This window comes from Tachypleus tridentatus, chromosome 9 (assembly GCF_004210375.1).
Source record: "Tachypleus tridentatus isolate NWPU-2018 chromosome 9, ASM421037v1, whole genome shotgun sequence".
Lineage (NCBI taxonomy): Eukaryota > Metazoa > Arthropoda > Merostomata > Xiphosura > Limulidae > Tachypleus > Tachypleus tridentatus.
The window spans coordinates 135,326,278-135,334,127 of record NC_134833.1 but is presented as its reverse complement, the minus strand read 5'-3'; the positions used below and the strand labels follow the sequence as shown (position 1 = coordinate 135,334,127).

General features: G+C 31.5%; 1 long non-coding RNA gene across 1 annotated transcript; it reads right to left on the bottom strand.

Moving 5' to 3' along the window:
* Window positions 1-351: 351 nt before the first annotated feature.
* On the bottom strand, window positions 352-6,027 carry LOC143226438 (uncharacterized). Its single transcript, XR_013014619.1, has 3 exons — window positions 5,843-6,027; window positions 3,665-3,794; window positions 352-2,360 (listed from the first exon to the last, which is right to left on the bottom strand). It is a non-coding gene; the product is annotated as an uncharacterized LOC143226438 (long non-coding RNA).
* Window positions 6,028-7,850: the final 1,823 nt, after the last annotated feature.

Here is a 7,850-nt window from a genome sequence, read left to right as displayed (position 1 = left end):
CCCAACCATGGGTACCGAAACCCATTTTTTAGTGTTGTAGGTCCACAGACATACCACTGAGCCACTGGGGGGCAAGTATGGATCTATAACTTTTAACATAATTCGAAATATTCATGTTTGAAAATGTTTAATGTAAGTTCTCCAGTGATGTGTTTTTTGAGTGAGTAATGAACATAATCCATTCTAATATAGCACTGTTTTCACATAACAGATACATACATCTACAATATGCACTTAACTATCATGACACATCAAAAATAAGTGTGTGTGTATGACTGGCAATTCCATATACATACATGTTAATAATAGGTTAGTTGTAATAATTGAAAAAAAAACAAATAAGTTGTTGGCACAGCTTTTAATACACAGTACGGACTTCACAATTTACAATTATAAGTGCAGTGTGAGTATAATGTTATAAAACTTACAAGTTACACCATCAAATAAAGTAATAAAGTTCTTTGATATTTAATTTGATCTTATAAAAGACTGAGTTATTTCTAGCAAATATCTGTTGACATAACCTGAAATCCTATTTATCGTTAACAACTGAGATGGTAACTGTAAGATTCCCTATACAGACAAGACTTCCCATCACTTATTAATACATAACTTGAAACACATGAAAGTTTCTAACAGATCTATAGTTAATATTCTAACTACACTTAATTTTCCTATATATTCTACAATGAAATGTCATCATCATATCCCATTTCTTGAGAAGATTTTTAAGTAATAACTTATGGATGTAATGATAACAAACTGTTGCTAAAAGAAAGTTTATATATTATAAATGAAAGTTGAAGCCTCAGTATATATTCAAACTCATTCCCACATGCATTTCCTTCTTTCTATATTGAAAGACTTGTAACACTGTTTATTGTATGTTTATATTAATATTTATACTAAAGATTGTTTAATTAGTTAATTTTATTGATTTGTCGAAGATAAAATACGTGTAATTCAAAAACACTCATTACAGATGTTTACATATGTTGCCATGGCTTTACTATTCAGTATATGTTTTGTTAATATGTTCTGATTGCTGGCAAAAAGTATTTTTATGTAAGATGAAAATGAGCAAAAATAAAACACACATCATAGTGTTAAGTCACAAGGAAAGCTTTCCAATTACTTAAACCAACAAGTTCCATTTCATATACTGGAGAGAAATTCTCAGCTCATACTAACCCCTCAACTTGAGTATGTCTTGCACTCCAGGTGCTGATAATATCAGGTCATCCATTAAGTAATGTCTGATTTTAAGTTCAGAAAAAGAGAAAGGATTTCAAATGCTTTTAACATTATTTAATCAACAATGTATGTTCCATTATTATTAATTACTTCCTCCAAACATTTCACAAGCTTCTGAATGTCATGTCTATAAAATTCTTGGGGTTTGGAGGAAAATGATATAGAGAGGGTAGTTTGACATTTTCATGTGTTTCAAGCTCTTTTCCATCAATATAGTTCTGCAAACTTCGGAAGAGATGATAATCAAATGGGACAAGGACTGGAGAATAAGGAAGATGTGGAAGTTTCTACCAGTCTATCTTTGCATATGTGATCCTTGCTGTATGGAGCCATGCATTATTCTAGTGTAACACAATACTTATATGACTGACCAAAGCAGACCTCTTTTTTTTTTTCACTGCAACATTCAAACACTCTAACTGTTGACAACAGAAGTCTGATGTAATCTATACATTGAGCGGCAGCAACTCAAAGTGGATCACACCAACAATATCCCACCAAATGCTTAACAAGGCTTTCCTAAGGTGGAGGTCCATTATAGACTATGCTTTAGCCAGTTTACCTGTACTGAGCCATTGGCTGCTGTACTTAACATGTTTATAGTATATCCATTTTTCATCTCCGGTTACTAACCTGTCCAAAAAAAAAAATGAAAAAAAAAAGCAAGTTACATTCATGGAGAGAAGTGCAAATGTCCACTCTTACTCTAAGGTTGGCTACTGTCAAATCATGGGGAACCCATTTTCCAAGTTTTGACACCTTTCCAAGCTGTTGCAGATGATGGTGAACTGTCAAATGGTTTGAATTAAGCTTCTGTTCTAGTTCTTCAACTGTTACAGCACAATCTTCATCAGTTGCTGCCAGCATCAAGTCATCATTAAACTCAACAGGATGACTTGAACATGGAGCATCACTTAAGTGACCTGATCTGAACTTCTGAAACACCTTCCACATTTTCTTTTATTGAGAGACTCCACACCATCAACACCTTGAATGTTTCATGTAGTTTCTGCTGCACTATTGCTTTTTTAAAGTCATAAAGTATTATATGCCTAATGTGCTCCTCAGACACATCCATCTTCATAAGGGTTTATTTAATTAATGATCTGAAAAAGTGATGTTTGGTTAATTTCTTTTACTTGTCTGAACACTTTTATACATGTCCTACTACATATCTTAGTCATTAAAGCATTCTACAGAGACAGAAATGATGATACACTTTCTGCATTAAATTTTCGGGCATTACTTATGAAATGACCTAATGCAAATGCAGTTAAAAAAAGCCTTAATGACAATCTGTGTGATAAGTAAATTTTTATTGTTGAGTTATAAAAACTGACATGACTATCATGATACCTGTATCAGTCAGTAGACATGTGGGATCTGAAGATGTAATTTCAACACTTTATTGTTTTAAACATCCTTTTTTTAACTACTGTTTTATCAAATAATATTTAAATCAACTTAAGTCATTGGCGTTTACAAAACAAGTCAATGTGACAAACCTCATTACCCAATTTTTGCAAGGATATATAGTCTAAATAAAACAAGGCCACATTAAGAATGAACAATAAAAAAGCAATCAGCTTTTTTATAAGTAATATAAAAACAATATGTATATTAATAATTGCTTTTTTAAATATATAATTGATAGTAGACTCTCAAGTTAATTTATAACCATATGCTTGTTTATTTTTGAACATTTTCAACAATGTTCCAGAGCTTGTCCATTCCAGCAGACAATGTTGTAGTCATTTATTTGTTCAAACAAGTTTCCATATACCTCACAACACTAACAATATTTATACCAAAGGATATCACATCACCTCAAACAAACTGGAAACTGTAATTAGAAGTACAGAATATAAAAACTTTTTATTCCTTATACACTTACCATTATTCTAGTCTATCCTTCTCCATAAATAAACCAGAGTGAGACACAGCTATCTGAATGACTCCTCTTAAATGAAACCAGCCTGAAGAGCTCAATTACTTTCTGGCATATTTTGTGTTATGAATCTTTTATATTAACAAATGATGTATCATATAAGTGTTTCATAAATAAAGTTGAAAGTTTACCATTTGAAGGACTATAGTAACCCAGTTTATTTTAATCAATACCAGCAATACTTAACTCTGTCATACATTTAAAGGTAAACAACAAAAAAATAAAGATCACCAGAACATTAAATAATCAAATATGAAGACAAAATGAGTGTATTTCCAGGGTGAATACTAAATGAAAAACATTCCAAGATACACTGTATTCTGACACATATAAAACATATGATGTTATTATCTATAGAAAATTATATAAGGCACTTTTTTTGCATTTTACAGCATTTATCCTACTTTTTATATAAAAGTTATTAACTTATAACTTTTATATATATATATATATATTACTGACCTTTGACCTTATGATAAGGTTGTTTCCACTGTTCTAAGGCTTGAATATAGTTGATCCACAAGATGACAGACCACAGACAGTTTCAGATAACTTGCTCATGAGTACAGAAAGAAGTGGATGGGATTTTCAACTGGATGTCGTACAGACAAACAAGAAAGAAAGAGAGATGTCAATATGGTTAAGTATTATCTTTTTACAAGAAGCTACAGTTAACTCAATCATCCATAGACAGATTATCCAGTTTATCTTTTTAAAGAATCCTGAGAATCCCACAAGCTGTTATACAAAACTTCAAAACTAGTTTTTACATTCTGTGTTCTACAATTCAAAAACTCAAATAAAAGAAAAGGAGAATTTAAATGAATATTGTGAAATCTGTCAGGTTGAATATTAGGTCAAACTACACTTCTAATATTTTCATCTTTCTAAGAAATACACAGATATAAAAATTTTCTTTGTTTTGCATCATCCAGTCTTCCTTTTCTCCTCCATTACCACAGTTAAGATGTATATATGTATGAATATATTTTTTTTGTAAACAGAGAATTTTAATTACAAAATTTTAAAGATTTATCATTAACTGTTGTTTTTTATATAAATCACCTTACTTAGTAATAAGGACAGTCTTTGAATTCACTTGATCATAACTCACATGAACTACTCAAAAGAATTCTATAGCCTATTTAATTCATTTTGTTATTAAAGTTACTAGCAGTGTAGTTACAGGTAAATTAAACAATGAAAGTAATATAATACAAAGTGTTGAGTATTTTAACTGATTATAACTAAGTTAAACATCCAACTGATTATAAGTTTCCAACTAAGTTAAACATCCAAAGTATAATAATACAAAGTGTTGAGTATTTTAACGATTATAAGTTTCTAAGTTAAACATCCAAAGTATAATAATACAAAGTATTGAGTATTTTAACTGATTATAAGTTTCCAACTAAGTTAAACATCCAAAGTATAATAATACAAAGTGTTGAGTATTTTAACGGATTATAAGTTTCCAACTAAGTTAAACATCCAAAGTATAATAATACAAAGTATTGAGTATTTTAACTGATTATAAGTTTCCAACTAAGTTAAACATCCAAAGTGTCGACTATGTTACAGTACAATAATTTTTAATACACAAATCAGGCTTATTGTACAACCACAGCTGATATAAAATAGTATATAACTGACCTTTAATAAGTGCAACTGTTTTTCATCTGTTCTAGAGGACCAGTATTTTGTATAATACAATCACATTCAATTCTAATACATGACACATTTGTTATTACTATTAACAAATAAATCTTTAAATATCAGATACTTTTCTTAAAACACAGAACAGTTACAATGATTTATGATGATATTATGTTATAGTTTTATTGTAATTACTTGTACTATCTATTTTTTTTTATTTTTCCTGTACACAAAGCTATGTAATCAGTGTCAGATGAAAATAAATGTGTTGAATTGATAAATCTAAAATGTATTGTTGAATGAATTTAATAAAGATATTTTTAATATATTTTTATGATGTATTCAGTGTATTTTACACTAAGTTTCTGATAACAAGCATATCAGACTGCAACAATGGAATAAAACCTACTCAACTTAAAACCTCTGATTACAGTTATCATAAATATAAAGTATTAGTTAAATCTAAAATGGTAAACTGACTCTGGTTCTGAGTCATGTTTTTTTATCTTATTGATTGTTCATATCACATTACAATTAGCAATGAGTATAAATATCCACTGACAATACTGTTCACAAAAAGTTATCATTTGACAACCTTACAAATACAACTATAGTGTAGAGATGTTGGGATGTTTCAAAACTAGTTTAAATAATTGTTAATGCTACATAATAAATTACTTTTACTTTTTCATGTAAATAAAAACTATACACACACGTGGGCTCATTGCAAAACTGTAAAGCTTACCTAAAAATAAAAATTAGAATGAATAATTTCAAATATGAAAGAAACTAAAGAATGATACAATTGTAATTATACAAACATAAAACTGTTTACAAGAACATGTTTACAACTCAGAAATTAACACTTGTCAGAAGTCAACATATACTGCAGAGTTGTGTATAGAATTCATAATTAATTATTACACATCTCAACTGGCAAGAAGTTATAGCAATGTTAATCCAATGTGATCTTGTTTTTCTTACCATCCTGAAGAGCTTTATAGCATTTAAGCAAGCAACTTTTGTGTACAAAGTTTATACGCTTGTTGAGTACCAAGACAGGTATCATCAAACTCCCTGTACACTTCCCAGATGATATCACCTTGTGTAACATAGAGGCCTACAGCACTGACTACCTATTGAAGAGTACGCCTAACATTTTCTATACCATCTTTCACTTCCACGCCTTCAATAGAGCATATTCTAAACAGAGATGTACAGCTGATGACTAAAAAAAAAATAAAAAAATTAACGTATACAGTTACAAACACAACAACTTATTTTGAAGACTCCCTCATTAATATTTAATCTACTTAAAATGTATCCTCCATTATGGCTAACTTTGTTTGTTTTGGAATTTCGCACAAAGCTACTCGAGGGCTATCTGTGCTAGCCGTCCCTAATTTAGTAGTGTAAGACTAGAGGGAAGGGAGCTAGTCATCACCACCCACCGCCAACTCTTGGGCTACTCTTTTACCAACGAATAGTGGGATTGATCGTGCCATTATAACGCCCCACGGCTGAAAGGGCGAGCATGTTTGGCGCGACGGGGATGCGAAACCGCAACTCTCATATTACGAGTTGCACGCCTTAACACGCTTATTAAACTACAACAAATCTAACCTAACCTAACAATTACCAATTGTTACGAATATAATTATACTTCATATAAACATACATTGAAATTGAAACAATTTATACTGCATCTAATTGCATCACAAAGTTTCAAATTTGGACCAGTTTCAGCTATGACGTCATGCATCATTTTGTTTCATTTTCTTCGAGATTTAGCCGCTTATCCATATCCGGCTTTTAAAAGAAAGTTGGCATCACTACCCAAGGTTGACCGATGGTTCATACGAAAATTACTAGGCTATCTTGCATATCCAATGACGCATATGATCTTGAGAAGGTGCCATATCTACAAGCAACCAGTGACGCCACTGTTGATGTTAATTGAGATTGTATTAACACTTTCACCGCATGAACTTCCCCCTGAGCTAAATAAAATTGTCTGGCGTTAGACAGAATAAAATACTAAAAGGCCCAATACGCGATAAACCTGTTATATTAAAGATATATTTTAATTTTTGTACAGCGTTACCTGATTCAATTTAATAGATTTAGGAAAAAATAACAACATTCTAACATTTCCTCGCGGATCCCTAGATAACTATGGCGGATCCCAAGGGCATGGGGGAGCACAGTTTGAAAAACCATGAGTCTAGAGCAGGGGTCACCAAACTTTTTTCACAGGGGGGCCAGATTACTTGGGGAATGAGAAGCACGGGCCACATGATCACTGTGTTCAATACTCATAAGTTAGAACGAAAGCTCTCTGTAAAAGACTTAACACTAAATTTAGAATGCCACATTATACATGTGGGAGTAGCATGCAATACACACGTATAATAAAAAAACAAACAGAAATACAACCAACATTTTTGTTTACTAAAGGGTTATCAAAGAAGGTGACATTAGCCAAAACAATTGTCACAATGCATATAGTGAGTACATATCTAAATTTCACTCAGCCGCAAAAAAAAGATAGTGAGATTTATGAAATTGGTGTTTGGCTTTTCAAATATCTTCAATGTTCGGTTTTGGATTGCTGCATCCAATCATTAGAATTGCTTTCAAATGTTCATCAGTCAACCTTGGTCGACGTACCGACTTCACATACTTCATTTTTGAAAATGCTTGTTCACAGACATAAGTTGTTCCGAACACTGATGCCATACCAGATGTGAACTGCTTCAGCTTTGGAAAATCATCTTCAGGTATGCAGCTGTAAAATTCAATAAGTTGCCCCTCTCTGTGTTTTGCTTTCAACAAGTCATTTCCTTGCAAATCGATGACCTCCAGCTGAAGTTCCACTGGCACGTCATCAATGACACAATCAAAAGGATTCTGAAAAAGGAGAATGTCACTTTCGATTCTGTCGAGATCCAAAAATCTCTCTTAAAATGCTTATTTAAATCACCAATAATCT